Source organism: Balaenoptera acutorostrata, chromosome 16 (genome assembly GCF_949987535.1).
Source record: "Balaenoptera acutorostrata chromosome 16, mBalAcu1.1, whole genome shotgun sequence".
Classification (NCBI taxonomy): domain Eukaryota; kingdom Metazoa; phylum Chordata; class Mammalia; order Artiodactyla; family Balaenopteridae; genus Balaenoptera; species Balaenoptera acutorostrata.
The window spans coordinates 21,099,074-21,119,305 of record NC_080079.1 but is presented as its reverse complement, the minus strand read 5'-3'; the positions used below and the strand labels follow the sequence as shown (position 1 = coordinate 21,119,305).

Here is a 20,232-nt window from a genome sequence, read left to right as displayed (position 1 = left end):
TGAAGCAACTGACAAAGGATTAATCTCCAAAATATACAAGCAGCTCATGCAGCTCAATATCGAAAAAACAAACAACCCAACCCAAAAATGGTCAGAAGCCCTAAACAGACATTTCTCCAAAGAAGATATACAGATTGTTAACAAACACATGAAAGGATGCTCAACATCACTAATCATTAGAGAAATGCAAATCAGAACTGCAATGATGTATTACCTCACACCAGTCAGAATGGCCATCATCAAAAAATCTACAAACAATAAATGCTGGAGAGGGTGTGGAGAAAAGGGAACCCTGTTGCACTGTTGGTGGGAATGTAAATTGATACAGCCACTATGGAGAACAGTATGGAGGTTCCTCAAAAAACTAAAAATAGAACTACCATATGACCCAGCAATCCCACTACTGGGCATATACCCTGAGAAAACCATAATTCAAAAAGAGGCATGTACCACAATGTTCATTGCAGCTCTATTTACGATAGCCAGGACATGGAAGTAACCTAAGTGTCCATCGACAGATGAATGGATAAAGAAGACGTGGCACATATATACAATGGAATATATTACTCAGCCATAAAAAGAAATGAAATTGAGTTATTTGTAGTGAGCTGGATGGACCTAGAGACTGTCATACATACTGAAGTAAGTCAGAAAGAGAAAAAAAATACCGTATGTTAACACATATATACGGAATCTAAAAAAAAAAAAAAAAGGTTCTGAAGAACCTAGGGGCAGGACAGGAATAAAGACACAGATGTAGAGAATAGACTTGAGGACACGGGGAGGGGGAAGGGTAAGCTGGTACGAAGTGAGAGAGTGGCATGGACATATATACACTACCAAATGTAAAATAGATAGCTAGTAGGAATTAGCTGGGTGCTTTGTGTCCACCTAGACAGGTGGGATAGGGAGTGAGCGAGGGAGATGCAAGAGGGAGGAGATATTCGGATATATGTATATCTATAGCTGATTCACTTTGCTATACAGCAGAAACTAACACAGCATTGTAAAGCAATTATACTCCAATAAAGATGTTAAAAAAATAAATAAAAATAAAAATAAAAACAGACTCTTAGAAAGCATAGTCCCACTGGAATAACTAGTCCAAAGTCCACACACAGTTTTCTCATCTGTAAAATGACAGAAAACTCATAGCATTTTTGTATAGAATCAATGAGAAATGCTAGATCAAGTTTAAGACAGAGAGAGGCAACTAGAACAATTAATTCAGTGGCTTGAGAGTGAGACACTTCTGGGTTTGAAATTTATCTCACTTGGACAAACACTTAAATTGATCCTCAATTTCCATATCTATAAAATGGGTAAAATACTAGGCTTGGAGGACTCCTAGGGAAGATCCCCACCCTCTCCTTCTGCAGTGGCCCTCTGATGTACATGCCAGGGCTGAGGTTCCCGTTTTCAATTTATCCCATTTTGCTTTCCATTCGCTTAGGATTCTTCACAGCTACTCATCCATTGAAGGTTATCCTTCTATATTCAAGAATACTTATGGATTTTCTGAATATCCTTTCTAGCATTTCAAAGGATTTGGAGTAAATAATGGAGGCTGTATTTTATGCTTGGTTCTCTGTATTGAATCAATTCCAACGTGTGCTTCAAATGGACATTTATCCTCAATTCATACCCTTCTAAGAATTGGGTTTCATTTCTTGTAAGGATTTTCCTCTAACTGCACATAACCATATCCTTTAAAAAATTTGCATTGTTATCTACAGCTGCCCCCTCCTTCTGCTGGAGAGAATCTCTCATCTATATCCTGATTAACCAGCTCCTTTAGAATGAGCTTCTTAAGGAATGTGAGTAAGATTTTCATCTAATTTCTGATATTTCCATAGTACAGGACAGGCTCATATTATCACATGTTCATGACTTATTGCTCCAAATTTAGCACCAGCAAGAGCTTCACATAGTTAATAAAGTGAAAAACAAGATTAAATTAGGGTCGATTTCCCTTAAAACAAGTGTCAACTTTGGTAGAGTCGAACCTCCCTTTCGTGTGAGATGATTAAAGATTGACAACCACTCACCCATCAGCCTAAGCTGTCTCAGTCACTCTTCAGTAAAGCTGAGGTTTGCTACATCTGCTGCCAAGCATGACAAACCCAAATCAGCTCAGGTGCAAGCTACTAAACATACTAACACACTAGCACCCAGATATAACAGCAGAAGAAACTCTTCAGAAACCTCTAGCTCAGTGATTCTTGAGACAACTTCTAGAGCAAAAATTCCAGAGCCACACTGCCACTTTTCCCACTTCACTTGTTATTTTAAAAGTATGTATATATATAACATACTTTTAAACATATAACATATATGTTATATATACATGTATGTTATATATACACACAAAATGTTATATACATAATATATATAACATTTTATTTAACTATATAGTATACTGTATATAAACATATATAGTATCAACTCAAAATAAGCAAAAGTCTCAAGGTCTAATTATTGAAATTAGGAGGGTAGCTTGATTTAGAATCCAACCAAGAGTTCTCAGTCCATTACTCAAGTCTTTCATGTCATCATCGTCAGGATACAAAGTTAGTAATTCAGGCTCTGAGGATTTATGCAGGGTCTCCAAACACAGAAGAAAGGTTAACATGTGTTGTTTGGTTCTATTAAAATTAAGCTCAAATTTATGTTATCTCTCAAAATTCTGCATCCTTACTTTCAGAATTTTTGTTATATGATTTTTAAGAACCTGTAGAGCTAGGGTTCCCTACTAACGATTTGCGATTCTCAAGTAACAGGTATCGATAAGGTTGTCTAGAGTTTAAAGGGAATTTATTTTCAGTCTCCTGAGTCAAGTGCTAAATTTACATATCCTCAGTCTATGGCATCAAGGTAGCATTCAGGAGTTTTGTGGTTTAGGGGACAGCTATTCCAGCTGGGCATGTGGGTATGTCCACTTTTAGTGGATCCACAGTACATAGGGCACTCATTCAATTATTCATTCATGTATACATCCATTTTAAAATTTTTACTGGAGAATTTCCTGGCAGTCAAATGGTTAGGATTCTGAACTTTCACCGTCAAGGGCACGGGTTCAATACTTCATTGGGGAACTAAGACCCCACAACCCTCGTGGTGCGGCCAAAACAAAAACAAAAAAAAAATTAAAAATAAAATTTTTACTAACATCTACACAGTGTGAGTGTAGGAGGTACCTGGGCTAGCCCAAGTTGTTAGAAGAGACACTGGTTAAGTGGTATGTGAAAAATAATTGAATCCAGACAGCTTCTCTAATTAAAAATTACCTCCACTGTCCCTCCATAACCTCTTACTGAGAATTAAAATATATAAATAACAATTCCTCTGAAATATATATATAATGCACTAGACTATACAAATAAAAAGAGTTATTTATATATCTATGGTGTACAAAATTACCCTTGGATGAGGCAACATGATGACTTAGCCATCCTTAGTTTGCTGGAGTGAATTTGCGTTTTATTTTATTTTATTTTTTTCTTCAGCTATTTAAGGGTTAAGCATTTCTGAGACTTTTTTCTGAGACTGAAGTTTTGAGATAGAGAGGTTACTCTTCACTTCAATGAAGAATAAAAGAGCAATAGGAGGCTATGGAGAAGGAGTGGAACAGGAAGAGAGAATATCTTCTTTTTTCCTCTCTGTTTTTATTCACTTTTATTTTGAGGTATCTGGTGGATGTTAAGAAGGCTATGGCAGGCAAACAAACAGAGACTCAGATGTTGGAGACTCAGGTATGGAAGTTCTCAGCATATAGATGAGAGCAGCACGGTGCGTTGTGACCACCTAGAGGGGTGGCATAGGGAGGGTGGAAGGGAGACGCAAGAGGGAGGAGATATGGGGATATATGTATATGTATAGCTGATTCACTTTGTTATACAGCAGAAACTAACACACCGTTGTAAAGCAATCATACTCCAATAAAGATGTTAAAAAAAAAAAAAAAAGATGAGATCAGCGGCCAACCACGTGGATGCATTTGCTCCAGAAGGTTTTTAAAGTGAGAAGAGTTGCTCAGAAAAGTCCAATGAGGTAGACAGTGGGTCCCCATCAAAGAGGAAAATCACTCCCAGGGGTGTATTTAATTTTGTCTTCAACACATGGTCAATGATAAAGCCAAAATCTATTTTATTTTAAATCTTTTCACTAAGCCATGCTGTGCCTCAGGTCAACAAGTATTTGTTGAGTGTCTCCTATGTGCCCAACATGCATAAGCTACTTAGAGAAAGCAAAGTAAGGATAAGGCAAAGTCTTTCACCAGTCTGTAATGGTGTTGCACATATGTTAGTTAACTAGTTGCTAGTGGATATACTAATTCCCAGGCTTGGAAGTTCTTAGTCAATTTTTTTTAACTTTTTATTTTATATTGGAGTATAGTTGATTAACAATGTTATGATAGCTTCAGGTGTATAGCAAATTGATTCAGTTATACATATACATGTATCTATTCTCTTTCAAATTCTTTTCCCATTTAGGTTGTTACATAATATTGAGCAGAGTTCCCTGTGCTATTCAGTAGGTCCTTGTTGGTTATCTACTTTAAATACGGCAGTGTGTACATGTCAAACCCGAACTCCCTAACTATCCCCTCCCCCCAGTAACTGTAAGTTTGTTCTCTACGTGAGTCTCTTTCTGTTTTGTAAGTAATTTCATTTGTATCATTTCTTTTTAGATTCTGCTTATAAGAGATATCATACAACATTTCTCTTTCTCTGTTTGTTCACTCACTATGACAATCTCTAGATCCGTCCATGTTGCTGCAAATGGCATTATTTCATTCTTTTTAATGGCTGAGTAATATTCCATTGTATATATTGCCACATCTTCTTTATCCATTCCTCTGTCAATGGACATTTAGGTTGCTTCCATGTCTTGGCTATTGTAAACAGTGCCGTTATATGCCCTCATCATTTATATCAACTCTCTCAATCATTACTTCTACCAGGAAGCCTTCTCATAGCACCACTGGTGATAATTTTAAAGCAGGTATTTTTAAAGACAAATTTGACACATGAAATGTTAATTATCTTCTTATGTGTCCATATCTTAACTCAACTAAATAGAAGAGTCCTCAAATGTCCTCAACTAATCTCCTCCAATACAGGTAATTACAGAAATATTTATTGGAAGAAAAAAAGAATAATAGGCAATTTAAGTGTTATAAGTGATAAAAGTAAATAATACAATAGAAGCATTGATTAATGACTTGGCTAAGGGGTAGAAATTCTGGTGTGGACTCCAGAAATCATGAGTTCTACTTCACAAACTGATTGAATAACCAAATTATAACTACCAGGAACTCCAGTTTACACTATTCATAGGATGTAAATAAAGCTACTTTTCCTGAGCTTTGAGGGGATGAAGGAAGTTAAAATAATGCTAATAGACTCTAAAAACAGTCTATCTTCTTAATACTCCATTCTCTGTTAGACTCATTGAAATGTTTCTAGTTTGGACCTTTAACAATTCTGCACTATACCTGGGTGACTGTAGCTTAGAGAGGTCTCTAATTTTGGCAAATATTCATTAAAATGAAAGGTCACTGGAGCCCCTGGAGTAGGGTTCTGTTCAAAAAGCCAATTAGTTTAGTTCCAACCCATGACCCTATCTGCTCAGTGCTATAAGGTTACTATCCTATTCTCTTTTATATTGTCTTGATTTGAAGTTAGTTTTTATTCAGTATAATATCCATGACCACAAAGACAATTTAGCTGTAATAATCAGTATTACCTGGTCAAGAATTAATTCTAGGGAAGGAAGAAGCTGGGTGTTTAGAGAACCTCAGGAAAAAAATATCCAACTATTTGGGACATGTCACTAATTTGAAGATAAAAATGAACTGTCCCATGATGGTGTCACATAGAACTCCCTCCACTGTACCTGTGAGATCCTGCTGAAAATAGTGATGGGATCCTGAGAGAAGTGATACTGATATGATGAGTTATGAAAAGCAGTATGGTTCTGGTTATGGTTCTGAATATATACAACATTTTCCTTACCTCCAAAGAATAGAGAAGGGCAGATCAGAGCCATATTTAAGGATATAGTAGACAGAACTGGTCTTTGATAAATAGTAGTTAGGTCCAGTTTGAACTCTCAGTTTCTGCATAATGAGTCACTCTCAAACTTTACCTCACAAACACGTAGCAATGCTCCCTCTCCATCCCCCTACTTACTCTCCAACTCTCCATTTGCTTGAAAGTGTCTATGACTATGTCACTTCTCCCTAGAGTACATCCATCAATATTCATACTCTATTATTTATTTTGTTTCCAATATTTGGTTATCATTCTGCTGGATTCTACGGGGGATGCAGCCCTCAAGGGCTAAGTAGGCTAGCAGGAGTAAGGTGAAAACAGTATTTGTGGTTCATTGACTATTCAGCAGTCTAGGCTATGAAATCCAACTTTTTTTATTTAACATCTATCATGATGGATGGATCATGATACAAATATCATTGTCTATAAATTTTAAGATGTAAGAGCTGAGATTCAGAGGTTAAATGATTGTTTCAAGGTCACAGATTTGTTACTGGTAGAGCTTTGATTTTAAAATAACTTTAAAATCCATGCTCTTTCGACTGCATTATGTTTTTAGAAGTAATTGTAAGAAAGAGTTTAAAATAATAAAATAAATATGAACGCTTGTAGATGAAAGTGGGGTAGATCAGAGGAGATGTAACTCAGCTAGTTCTTTTTTTCAAAGCCATATCCCTTATGTCTGGCATAATGTCCAGACAGAATTGAGACTTGATAGGTACTTACTGAGTATATGTTCTGGCTAAAAGTGGCAGGAAGATAGAGTTTTCAAAGACATGTGTGTCCGTGTATGCATGAAGGACTTAGAATTTGAGACTGATTTTAAAGAAAGGGAAGGATTTGGGTATGCATACATTAGGAATTAAGTGACAGAAAATGATTTCCTGGCACATGGGGACAGAACAAGCAAAGATACTGAGGCAGGAAACACTAAAGCATTTTTGAAATTGTGAATAGTCAAGTCTGAATTAATCAAATTCTTGAGAGAAACAAAATTCTCATATTAGAATTTCAGATCATAGCCTACCTGTATATAAATAAGGAGAATGATACTTTTAGGATAAGAGCCATCCTATTGTAACTAGAACCTCTCCATGCATGGAGTGTCACAGATAAATCTATCTCTAAGGAGTCCCCACACCAGTGGTTCTCACTAAAGTCCTCTTGGGAGACCTCAGGTAGCCACATGAATTGGCCAAATACAAATAAGACATCTCTTTGAAATGTGCATTCATCTTAAAAGTGCCAATGATTTTGCATTTATTCATGTTTGATTCAGTATAAAAATGTTTCTCTCTGATCATTGAGCAAAATGATCAGCCCTGGGAAAATGAGCCATATCTCCCAGTGACTTCATGTCCTCTGTGACAAACTGCCTATACAACAATGAAGACCCAATATGCTGGATGGAGTCTGGTTGCATAGGCATTCTACTTGCTTCCCTGAGAGACATACCTTTCACTCAGGAAAACAAAACAAAATAAAGTGTGTGACCTATATTTGTTATTCATATTTAGAAAAATTAAAATACATTTTAACAACATTATTGAGATGTCTTTCACATAAAAAACTGTATATGTTGAAAGTATACAACCTGATGTTTTGATATATGTATATATTGTGAAAATATCATCACAATCAAGCTGAACAACTAATCTATCACCTCTACATAGTTACTATTTTTGGGATTTCTGTGTGCATGTCTGTGTGTTGTGAGAAGACTTAATTTAATATCTATCTATCCTCTTGGCAAATTTCAAGAATACAATACAGTATTGCTAACTTTTATCATCATGCTGTACATTAGACTTCCAAAACTCATTCATCTGACACTTTGTACCTTTTGACCAATATCTCTTCTTTTCCCCCTAGTATCCCATGGCGACTACCATCCTAGTCTCTGCTTTTATGAGTTTGACTATTTTATATTCCTCACAAAATTGGGAACTCACGGTTTTGGCCTTCCTGTGTCTGGCTTATTTCACTTAGCACAGAGTCCTCCAGATTCACCCGTGTTGCTGCAAATGGCAGGATTTCCTTCTTTCATAAGGCTGAATAATACACATATACAACATATAATCACTTTTTCTTTATTCATTTAACTGCTGATGGACATTTAGGTTGTTTCCATACCTTGGCTATTGTGAATAAACAGCAATGAACATGGATGAACAGATATCCTTTCAAGACTTCATTTCCTTTGGATATAGACCCAGAAATGGGATTTCTGGATCATAGGGTACTTCTATCTTTAATTTTTTGAGGACCCTCTAGATTGTACCAGTTTACATTCCCACCAACAAGGCATAAGAGTTCCTCTTTACCACATCCTCACCAATATTGTAATCTTCTATCTTTTTGATAATAGCACTTCTAACAGGTATGAGATAATCTCTTCCTGGGGTTTTGATTAGCATTGCCCTGATGATTAGTGATGTAGAACACCTCTTCATGTACCTGTTAACCATCTGTATGCCTTCATTTGAGAAATGTCTATTCAGGCCCTTTGCCCATTTTTTAAGCGGGCTATTTGTTTTTTAGCTGTTGAGTTATTTGAGTTCCCTATGTATTTTGCATATGAACTTCTCATAAGACACATGGTTTGCAAACAATTTTTCCCATTCCATAAATTGCCTTTTCATTTTGATGCTTGATTCCTTGCAGTGCAGAAGCCTTTTAGTTTGATGCAACCTCACTTATCTTTTTTTTTTTTTCCTTTTTAAAATTTATTTGTTTATTTATTTATTTATTTTTGGCTGTGTTGGGTCCTCATCTCTGTGCGAGGGCCTTCCCCAGCTGCGGCGAGCGGGGGCCACGCCTCATTGCAGTGCACGGGCGTCTCACCATCGTGGCCTCTCCTGCTGCGGAGCACAGGCTCCAGACACGCAGGCTCAGCAGTTGTGGCCCACGGGCCCAGTCACTCCGCGGCATGTGGGATCCTCCCAGACCAGGGCTCGAACCCATGTCCCCTGCATTGGCAGGCGGATTCTCAACCACTGCACCACCAGGGAAGCCCTCACTTATCTATTTTTGCTTTTAATTCCTGTGATTTTGGTGCCATGACCAAAAAATCATTGCCAAGAACAGTGTCAAGAAGCTTTTTCCCTGTATTTTCTTCTAGTAGTTTTACAGTTTGGGGTCCTACATTTAACTATTTTACATTTATTCATTCATTTTTGAGTTAATTTTTGTATATGGCTTTGAGAAAAGGGTACAGTTTCATTCTTCTGCATGTGGATATCCAGTTTTCCCAACGTCATTTATTAAAAGAGACTATCCTTTCCCCATTGTGTGTTCTTGGCACCCTTTTTGAAGATCTGTTGACTGTAAATGTCTGTATCTATTTCCTGACTCTCTATTTTGTTCCAATGATCTATGTGTCTCTGTTTCTATTCCCATACCATACTGTTCTGGTTACTATGGCTTTGTAATATATTTTGAAATCAGGAAGTGTGATGCCTTCAGGTTTATTCTTATTTCTCAAAAATTTGGGGGCTATTTGGTGTTTTGCTTGGTCCCATATGAAATTTATGATTTTTCCCTATTTTTTAAAAGCATGCCATTGGGATTTGGATAGGGATTCATTGAGTCTGTAGATTTAGGAAGTAACTCTGGTTATACTGTGGGCTTACAGAGATTGGGTATGAAAATGTCAGGTTTAAGGAAAACTTTAGTCTTTTTGCTCAGGGGAATTGATTTTTAAAATCTAAATTAAGTAGTGGTATGACCAAATTCTAAAGAAAACAAATAAGCAAGCAAGCAAACAAACAAATAAACAAAATGCTACTCTACAAAGAAAAGTATAGGAGGGAGCACAATGAGAGAAGATGTCCTCTCTCTCAGGTGCTTGTTCTCTTCAAGGCACACCTGGATTTTTTTCTCTCACCGATGGAATCCTCTCCAAATCCCTGCCAAAACCAGAAGCACAGAGAGAGGGTCTATGAAGGAGCCACATCACCTATAAAGCAGCTATACTTATTTATTTTTGTCCTATCTTTCCTCAACCTATCCAGACGACCATTTGGTGGACCCCACTGCTTTAGATCCTCACACATTTTCTAAGCCAAAAGGCAGGCAAAATACTCACAGGCTACTTGCCCAGGGGAAGAGCAAACATAATAATAGTCATGAAAACAAAATGTTTCAGAGCTGAAGTCAGAAGTTCAGTTTATTTTTGCCAAATGTTATAACAATATCTGACACTTTCACAGCACTTTCTGAGATGAACGAATGTATGGATTGTTGATTGAATCAACAAGTATATTCTCCTTACTTTCCTTTCTCCCTCCCTCCTTAAAGCCATTTTTGAGCACCTATTATATAACAAGCACTGCTAGGAATACAATGAATAAGACACGTACCCTGTCATCAAGGACTGTAGAATCTAATAAAGCAAAGGAGACAACAGGGAAGAAGGTGACCGATGACATGAAAGAAATGGAAGAGGATGATCTGGGAGTAGGGTTTGTTTCAGGACAGGGAGAAATCACTCCATAAAATGCTCATGGTGTCGTAAAAAAAACTATCAGATTATAGAATTAGGATTCTTATATTTGTTTTTAGGTGAAGAATCAGGCTTAGAGAAGTTAATGAACTTGTCCTAGATCACACACCTAAAAGGTAGTAGATTCAAGACTAAAAGCAGCAGTCTACTTCCTTTTTAGCACTTCACACACTGTCTCAAGATAGAAAAAGCGTCTTTTAAAGAGGCTAATTTTAAGAGTATCAGAATATAACAACAAATTATACCTGCTCACATCTAATTAAAAGATCCAAGGTTGATCGAGTCCAATTTATAAATTTTTAATCATAAGAGTTTATTAATGGAGGTATAATATTAGATTTCAACATCAAATATTAATATTCAATGCAAGCCTCCTTTCTCTTTTCCAGATTCTACATCATGCCACTTTGCTGCCAGAAGAAACAGTTAGCCATTCCATAAATAGGTCAATATTTGCCCACACTGTAGAGGATGAGATCCAACCCTGGTGCCCCATCTGCACCTTGGCACCAAACTTGTCTCAGAAGACCAGCTTTGGGCATTTTCCTAGTTCTCCATTTCAAAGATGAGAAAACAGTTTCAGCAATATTCATCAACATGCTTAATCTCAAACAGCTGAGAAGAAGTGGATACAGGATTTGAGTAGCTCTTTCTGAGTCTGAAGTTCTTGTTCCTTCCAATTCTATCATGGTCCATTATATCTTTATATTCTAGTATTTTTGCAGTTACATTTACAGCTAAAGGTTTTAGATGCTTTACATCTGTGTATCTAGACATCCCTCTCATCATCACTTCTTTTATATAAAACCTTCTTGATTCTAAAAGAAAAAAAAAACCTGAAAATGATTCCATTTTCTGCCATCCGACACTTCATCCCTAAACCCCACTATCTTTTAGATGAAGTAACAGTACAGCTATAGCTGAGCAGACCCATGGGGGATAAAAGCAATGTTCTTGCTTTTCCAAACAGGACTTATGTGAAGATGTGCAGAAGCAGCAGTCTGTTACTCATATTTTGGCTTTATTTCCAAGATATTCTGGTTATAATAATGTCTGAACTTGAAGATTTGTTTACATGACCTGAGCCTACTTATGTGAACTACTGACCGTTTGTGCATTAGTTTTCAAGGAATGGGTTGAAAGTGGACATATAATTTTACCATGAGTGTCATAATAAAGAAGGGAGTCTTGCAAAGCAAATTTTAATAAAAATAAATCAACTTGACCAAAATTCTGCAGATAATATTTCCTTGATGGAGAAGAGAAGTGGCTGACAAAACAAGCCCCCCCCACTACTATTATTTTAATTTTCATGTACTAGTTTTAGTTCTTAAAATAAACTATAAATAATGGCAGAAGAGAAATGAGATTCATAATGAATTAGAAACACTAATGAGTTCCATAAAATATTTATCTGCAGTGAAGTGGGGTTTGATGATTTCTGAATGTAAAGAAATATAAACAGGGCATTCCACTGCACACAGATTTTTCTACAATATGACTATTTTTGCATTTTTATTTAAAGGTCTAAATCATAAGTAATGAAAAACAACCTGAAAAAAGTCTGTACCCTTTTTTTTCCTCCTGCTCTGTTTTCCAAAAGCTAAACTTCAAAATATAGTGATGACCGGTACTTAGCACTATATAGTAATTTTGTGTTTATGCATCTAATATTCATCATTCTGATAATTTACTAATGATTCCAAGGATTGACTTCTATGAATAATCACATTTCCCACGCAGGATTGTTGTGAAGAATAAAGAAACCAGGATATGTACAGCACCTATCCAATGGCTCTGGTAAGGATTGAGAATAATAATAATAATAATCACCACATAGTAAGTGATTAGTAAATGTTGAGCGTTATTCCCATGATCAAGATTTGCAGAGGTCTTTGAAAGTATGTCCCAAATGTGTTCCTCATGATTGAATGCCAATATGTGACAGTAGAACTCTCCTAGTCTCCAGGCTCTATGTCATCTGATTTCTATCATAGGTTTTAAAATCTTATGTGTTCCTTGGTCTATATTTTTTTGTTTTTAAGGCTTTAATTTTTAGAGCAGTTTTATGTTTACAAAAAAATGGAGAGGGAGGTACAGAGATTTCCCATATAACCATAGCCCACACACATTCATAGCCTCCCCCATTATCAACATAACTTACCAGAATGGTACATTTCTTTTTATCAAGGATGAACCCACACTGACATGCCATAATCACCCAAATCCATAGTTTAGTGTTCATTCTTGGTGTTGTAAGTTCTATGAGTTTGGACAAATGTATAATAACATATATCCACCTTATAATATCATAGAGAATATTTTCACTGCGTTAACAATCTTCTGTTCTCTGTCTATTCATCTCCCCACACACACACCCTTTGGTAACCGCTTATCTTTTTTACTACCTCCATGGTTTTGCTTTTTAGAATGTCATATACTTGTAATCATACAGTATGTAGCCTTTCAGATTGGCTTCTTTCATTTAATAATATGCATTTAAAGTTCCACCATATCTTTTCATAGCTTGATAGTTCATTTCTTTTTAGTGCTGAATAACATTCCATTGTCTGGATGTACCACAGTTTACTTATCCATTCACCTACTAAAGGACATCTTGGTTGCTTCTAAGTTTTGGCCATTATAAATAAAGCTGCTATAAACATTTGTGTGCAGGTTTGTGTGTGGACATAAGCTTTCAACCGTTGGTGTATTTTTAAATATCTATTTGGGAAATTGTATGGCTTATATTCTGTCACTCTCCTCCCCTGTGTCCATGATGGTCAGCTGTAATCAAGCCAAGAAGTTTGAGTCTATACAAGGTCTCATGATCCTTTTTAACACATACTCTGAACAGCCACTTATTAAACGATTCCAGTCAGTACATGAGATATAACCCAATTGCCATTCCTTTCCTGGAAACACAGCCTAATAACATCATTTTAAGCTGTAGTTTGAGAAGGGAGTTAAATTGTACGAGATGGCTCAAGTTTCAGGAAAAGGACAATGACTAATGTCCCTTTTCGCATCTGCTAAGCCCATTCCTTCTGCTGAACACTTATTCTTCATTATTCTAGTGTGGTGATTTACAGGAACATAAATCAGCACATTTCGCAAATTTGTCGATATGAGACTCCAATAATAAAATATCCAGATTCATGTAGGTACTCCTGTAAGCATGACAACATCATTTATTTTCCAAAGGGAAGAATACAAAGAAAGACAGCTGACAGTTTCTTTTAATGTGTGGAGAAATATTACTGCATCTCTGCTTTCACTTATGGGAAGGTCAATTAAGCTTAAATGTGGAAATTACAGGGAGAAAGAAAGATGGATCAGTGTAGAATTTTTGTTGAGGTAACTGGAAATTTTCATATGATCTCAGCATCAGACCCCTTATTTGAAGATGAAGAGAATGTTAAAGGGAATATTCTCTCAATGTGTTTCACTAAGAAAATACACTAAGAAATTAATTTTAATTAACTAAGAAAACAAGTTAATTTGGAGTGTTAGACTCCAAGTTAAAACCAGAATGTTTTCAAGTGTGGAATGAAAGTATGAATGAGCTGTGGAAGGGTCTGTGTTATCCTGTCATCCTGAAAGGCAGAGGAAAACAGATCTAGATTATACCTTTCCTAGGACTCTACTCAGGGCAGCATTTACTCCCCAAGGTACAGCCACCTCACCCCACGTGAACTGAACAAAGCCGAGAAATGAGGAAAGAGAGGGAGGAGAAGGTGGTGTTGCCGACTGTTGCCAAAGCCGACTCACGCGCTAGTAGGTAATTGCTAGCTCCCAACCACGCCCCTGGCTTTAAGGAGGAGAATAGACAAATTTGTAGGGTATACTGACTCTCAGCTTCACTGCATTCCTGACCTCAGGCTGCAGGTTTCCACTTTGTAGCATAGCTTTCTCTCATTTTCTCCTTCATACTTGTTGATGTTTGCTGTATTTCACCTGGATACGTACCTGTTCTCTTATCTTTGCGATTCTAAGTGTAATCCTCAAACCAGCAGCATTGGCATCACCAGGGAACTTGATAGAAATAGAGAATATCAGCCCCAAATCAGAACTCTTTTTTTTTTTTTTCCAAATAAGAACTCGTAAATCAGAATCTAATGTTTACCACTATCCCCTCGTAATACAAGGGAGGTTGGGGTTTTCAGACAGTGCTCAAAGTCTTACTCCTACTCACATATTTCTGCTTATGAGGCCTCTCTCTTGTTCATTAATCCTTGTTCTTTCTATTTCTCCTCTCCCTCTCTCTCTTTCTGTCCTTCTACGCAGCAGAGTCAGAAGCAGGAGGAGAAATGTACCTTTCTCAAAAACAGTCACCTCAAATCCTGGTGTCTGCAGCGAAGAGAAATCTTGTGAGGACATTGTAGAACTTCTCATCCTGGCAGAAAAAGAAAATCTCTCTTTTCCAGATCTTGAGAGATGAAGCTTCAATATCTGCCCTCTGCCACTCATTCTAAAGCCTTCGTATTCACTTGTCGGAAGGTTTTCCCAGCTGCTTAATCTAACTTGTTCCAGGTGCATGGCCAAGGCATCTGTTCTTGCCTCAACCTCAGCAGCTATCAAGGACAGTGGCCCCCCAGTTTATCCTCTATAAACCCCTTACCTTGAGTCATCTCTTCATTTCTATTTCCTTCTAGACTAGGAACTGATTTGACTAACTCCACTGTCTGCAGCTCCTCTTAGAGATCCAGTCTGCAGTGGCTCCTTCCAACATCTCTAAAATTTTGAGGACATGTGAGGGCAGATTTGCCCATCAACAGGAAACCCCCTTCCTACTCCTATCCTTCACTCAATCTCCTCCTCTAATCCCTGTGGAGATCTCCAAACAGCTGCTTACAAGAACACCTGTGTGGTCATGCTGAGCACATTCCCTGGCTAGCCATTACAAGGAGCAGTAGTTACCTTACTAGAGACCTTGTTTGTGTGTGTGCATGTGTGTGTTTATGAGTCCTGAAGCCCTTATTTCATGAATGCCTACACAGAGTTCGAACTCTGTCGGGAATGATAAAGGATCATTCTCATTATAAACCTCAATTTATCTCACTTTTACCCATCACCTCGAACTTTATTAAAGTTATGATCATTAGAAACCATAGGAAAAGAGAAAAGCCTACCTCTATTTAAGCAGGAAACCTACTGCTTTCTCTTTGAGCGTGGGATAAGGAATTGAGAATGTGGCATTCAGAAAATACATAAAACCTGCATCCTATTCCTTTAAGAAGATAATCGGGAGAGTCATCCATCACGGGGTCATTTACGCAAGTTCAAGGTTAGAAGTTTCTCTCTCTGAAGGTTTATCTCCTTGAGATGAAATATAAAAGGGGAGGAAAGGAAAACGGGGAGTCAGAAAAACATACTGACATTGATGGACTAACTGATAAATGGGAAAAAAAGACATGAGAAAGGAGGAAGGCAACAGCTCTCTGGAAAGCAGCCAGTGCAAATAAAATAAACGACGTTTGGGTATGGAAAAGCACATCTCTTCCCAGCTTCTCCCACTTTAATATCTCTAAATCAGTCGAAGCAGAACAGCACTTGTTTTAGATGTTTCATAGTAAGTATCAGTCTTCTCCTGCCTTACCTTGTGCTTAGCTTAGTTAGAAATTTGCAAGTTCTCCTTCATGAGGCAGGAAAAACACTTCTGTTATGTTGATTTGGTGATTGACTTGGTACAGAGATTCTTCTTACCTAATGAAGAGAAAAATAAGGTCACCCTGAATAATTTCCCCAGCCCCTCTGCTGGAGGGTTCCTGAACTATACCTCAGTCTAACTTTGTCCCTTCCATTTTTCCACACTAAAATCAGGATTGTCCTGATTTTGATGACAAAAATCTAAGTTAAACTGAGTTCTGAGGCCCCTAAGCAAACACAAGCAAACAAATCAACTGGTAAAATGCCTTCAGATAAGGCTGGATCAAGAAGTTCAACAAAATCATTAGGAATCTCTCTCTTTCTAACACTTGCTTCTATGTTCCCTGCTTGGAGAGTGAAACATATATATATATACACACACACGGGAAACTTAAGGACTGTGTACATTTTGTATCTATAATGTACTCTGACCACATGCAAAATTAGGATAATAATACAAACCACATAGAGTTTGTGTGGGAGGATTAGTTAAGATAAAGTCTCTAACATACGTTAAACTTAAGGATATTATACATAAGAATGTATATTTTTCCACATTAACCCCTTGATTTCCAGTCCCATCTTCCCAATATCAATGTATGATAGACAGGTATAATTGGAAAATTCACAATGTGCATTGTTTTCTCTTCTTATCTTAATGTCTTTTCTTCTTTCTTCTGTCCTGTCCAAAAATGGTACTGTCCTTGCCCTACCCTACAATAAATATCTCCTTTCACTAATCCCCTTTTGTTAACAGGGAAGAGCCAAATCTTACTACATGTTGGATCTGCTTCTTTTATTTTAACCTTTGCTTTCCACTGTTTTTGTTCACTAAAGGATACTGTCTCTACATAATGGCCTGCCTCGGGGAACCCTGCCCCTCTGCCTGAATGTTAAACCAAAGTGCCTTTGTTCAGGGAAACATCCGGACCCTGTCCACCTGTGGATGGCAGCAAGAAAGAAGAAATTAACACACCCCCTCCCTGAGGCTGGCCATTCCAGGGGACATTTGCAAATCTTATGGGCTTTTTACTTTACTTCCTCATCTCCTCCCCCTCTCTGTTCTATAAAAGAAACTGGCATAAAAACCCCCGATAAGATGGTTATTTTGAGACTTTAGTCTGCCATCTTCTCAGTCTGCCGGCTCTTGGAATAAAGTCGTCTTCCTTGCCTCAACACCTCGTCTCCGATTTATTGGCCTGTTGTGCGGCAAGCAGAGCGAGCCTGGACTCCGTAACAATTTTACCCTACTACTTCAGTCTAAATGATCCAGGGTTATGAATAATAATAAGCTATCATTTTTTGTTGAACTTTGCTATGTTTCTTCCTGATTCCACAATTACTGTAGGGCAAATACTTAAAGGGAAGTCATCTACTTCAATGCCCTGCCACCATCCTCCACTCAGCGACAACAGGCTATGCCTATTAAATACTGGGGTTGGATACTGAGGATTGCATCCATTGTACCTGCTATTTTGAATAGTCATCTGTAGTATGGGGATAATTAATCCAACCTCATAGGGCTAGTGTGAGGAAAATTTGATAAAATATATATATATATAAAGTATATATATTTTTCCATAAAGTTAGAGCCCAAATTTGTTATGTTGTTGTTTTAGTTCTCACCACCATGATCTTCTAAATGCAAGACATAGAATATGACAGGCCGACAGGCACTTAATAAGGGTATATGACTAATGGGCATATAATGTAATAACCTTCATTCAGGTTGTACTTCTTTTGCCATTTTCCTTATGATGGCCTGTTAAAACGACCGCCACCATAAATATTCACTTTCAAAATTTCCTTCCTCAAATTGAGTGTAAATGTTAAGGTTTTTATTTTTAAATGTACAACTCAAGGTCACAGGGAAATGATTGGAATCACATTAAATAAACATACACAAATAGCATAAAATATGCAAATTTTCTCAGCAGTCCTCCCTCTACTTCTGGTCTCTGAAAATCCTTAAAATTTGACTCAAAGGACAGATTAGAGTGGGGAAAAAAGAGTCAGGGCTGTAAGCCGAGATCCCTGGATAACTGTGAGAATCTGCCTTCTTTCTCTTTTAGTGGTGATGTGGAGAAATAAACTCACTACTTGGTAAAGACATAAAACTAAGAAATTAAAATAACTGCTTCTATTGTCAAAAGTTTGGCAGGAGAAAAAAAACAGCAAATTTTCCTTGGACATCAGCACAGAGATATGTCGATATTTTACACTTTTAATTTGACTATTACTGTGAAAAATATTTCTAAATGGTAGTGAGTCACTGGACTATTCAATCTTGGAAATACATGGGAATAATTGAACATAGAAATGAGGAAATGAAGTTTAAACCATAGAAACCAAAAAACAGAGCAATAAAGTCTCATAATAAAAGAGACTTAAAACAAAGGAGCACCAAAGGGAAGCATTTTGAAGTTTGAGGCCCTGGCTTTGGGAACCTTATAATGGACAAATCTAGGGCCTGTTTTCATTGGATAGAGGTAAAATTTAAGGATGGGTATTAATGTATCCTGTGAGTATATACAGTTATAGGGGACCCATACATAAAATGGAATAACGTGTCCTTGCTCTACTGCTTAATTTGATAATGGGCCTCATAAATAGTTCAATAATTATCTCATTAACTGTGTCCATACAGGAGTGATAAAGTAGCGGTGAAGGACATATACTTCAAAGTCAGACCAAACTGACTTCAAGAACTGGGTTCCATCATTTCCTACTTTTGCATCCTTGGGAAAACTTCCTTTTCAATTTAATTTTTCTCATATGTGAAATAGGAATAATGCTAGTACCTCTTATTGTAAGATCACATGTGAAAATACATGTAATATCTTTAGCATTATGCCTAGAACATAAAATACACTGAAGAAATGTTGGTGATAACGTAAATGTTGATGGTGATGGTAATAGTGATGATGATGATGATGATGATGATGATGACGATACTGAATTTTGCAACTACAGTAAGGCCTGTCCTCTTAAAGAAAATTTTTAGAGACATCGAAAATTTTAGAGATGCTCTTTAATATTTTAACATAGTGAAAACTTTATAAAAAGTCCTCTGGAATCCATCAAATCATTCATAAAAAGTTGTAGACACACAGAATTCTAGAACCAAATCATTCATAAAAAGTTGTAGACACACAGAATTCTAGAACCAACCAATGTTAGGAATAAAAGAAGTACTAGCTAACACTATAGTAGTAATCATATTGCAATATGAAAATGTACCAAATCAATATGCTGTAAACCTTAAATTTTCACAATGTGATATATCAATTACATCTCAATTTAAAAATGTATAAATCTCTAGGGAAAAAAGAGGTAAAGCCACACATCTTCGTTTTGTAGGCGTGGAAATTGAGGGTCACAATCTGGTTAGCAGCATCTATGATTCTAGACTCTTAGTCCAATACTCTTTGAACTATAATATACTGAAACGTGCTTAACAGCCCACCATACTCCCACTGTGACAAACTCTCTAAGAGATGAATTTAGTAGAGTTAGCACCATAAGGACACAAGTAGAAATTGTACTGATAGAAATATGGTGGAAAATGACCAGTAAGTGAATTGGCAAAAAGAATTCTAGTTTGTTCTCTGTCCTGTCCAAACATGAGAAGCACTCAGCTGTACACATTTGCCACAGGCCTGTAGAGCACTTCGTTTTTCTTGGTTATTTATGAAACATGACAAATATTTCATGGGATGCTTATATCAATGACAATATAAGTATATCATAATGTACAGTTTTAAAATTGACCTTCCCAAGTCAATTCTCTGCTCTAAAGGAGATAGCAGCTTTTAAGAATGGGAATAATTGTAGTATTAGAAAGTTAATATTTTATAATCACCAATGTAATAGATAATTCAGGCAAAGATCATTTAAGGATAGTAAAAGGAGCTGGCGAAAATTCGAAAGGGAAAAGAGGCATCCTTTGTACTGCATCACATACCCTTTCTTTAACAATAGACACTGTGATCAAGTGACAACAGTTACAAAGGTGACTGTTGA

The 20,232-nt window shown here is 36.9% G+C and overlaps 1 long non-coding RNA gene across 2 annotated transcripts in view; it reads right to left on the bottom strand.

Annotated features, from left to right (window-relative positions):
• Positions 1-16,256, bottom strand: part of LOC103001079 (uncharacterized) — a 133,365-nt gene extending 117,109 nt beyond the window's left edge. For both annotated transcript variants that reach the window (XR_003622516.2, XR_009005688.1), the window contains exon 1: positions 16,160-16,256. This is a non-coding gene — a long non-coding RNA (uncharacterized LOC103001079). The remainder of the gene's footprint in view (positions 1-16,159) is intronic.
• Positions 16,257-20,232: the final 3,976 nt, after the last annotated feature.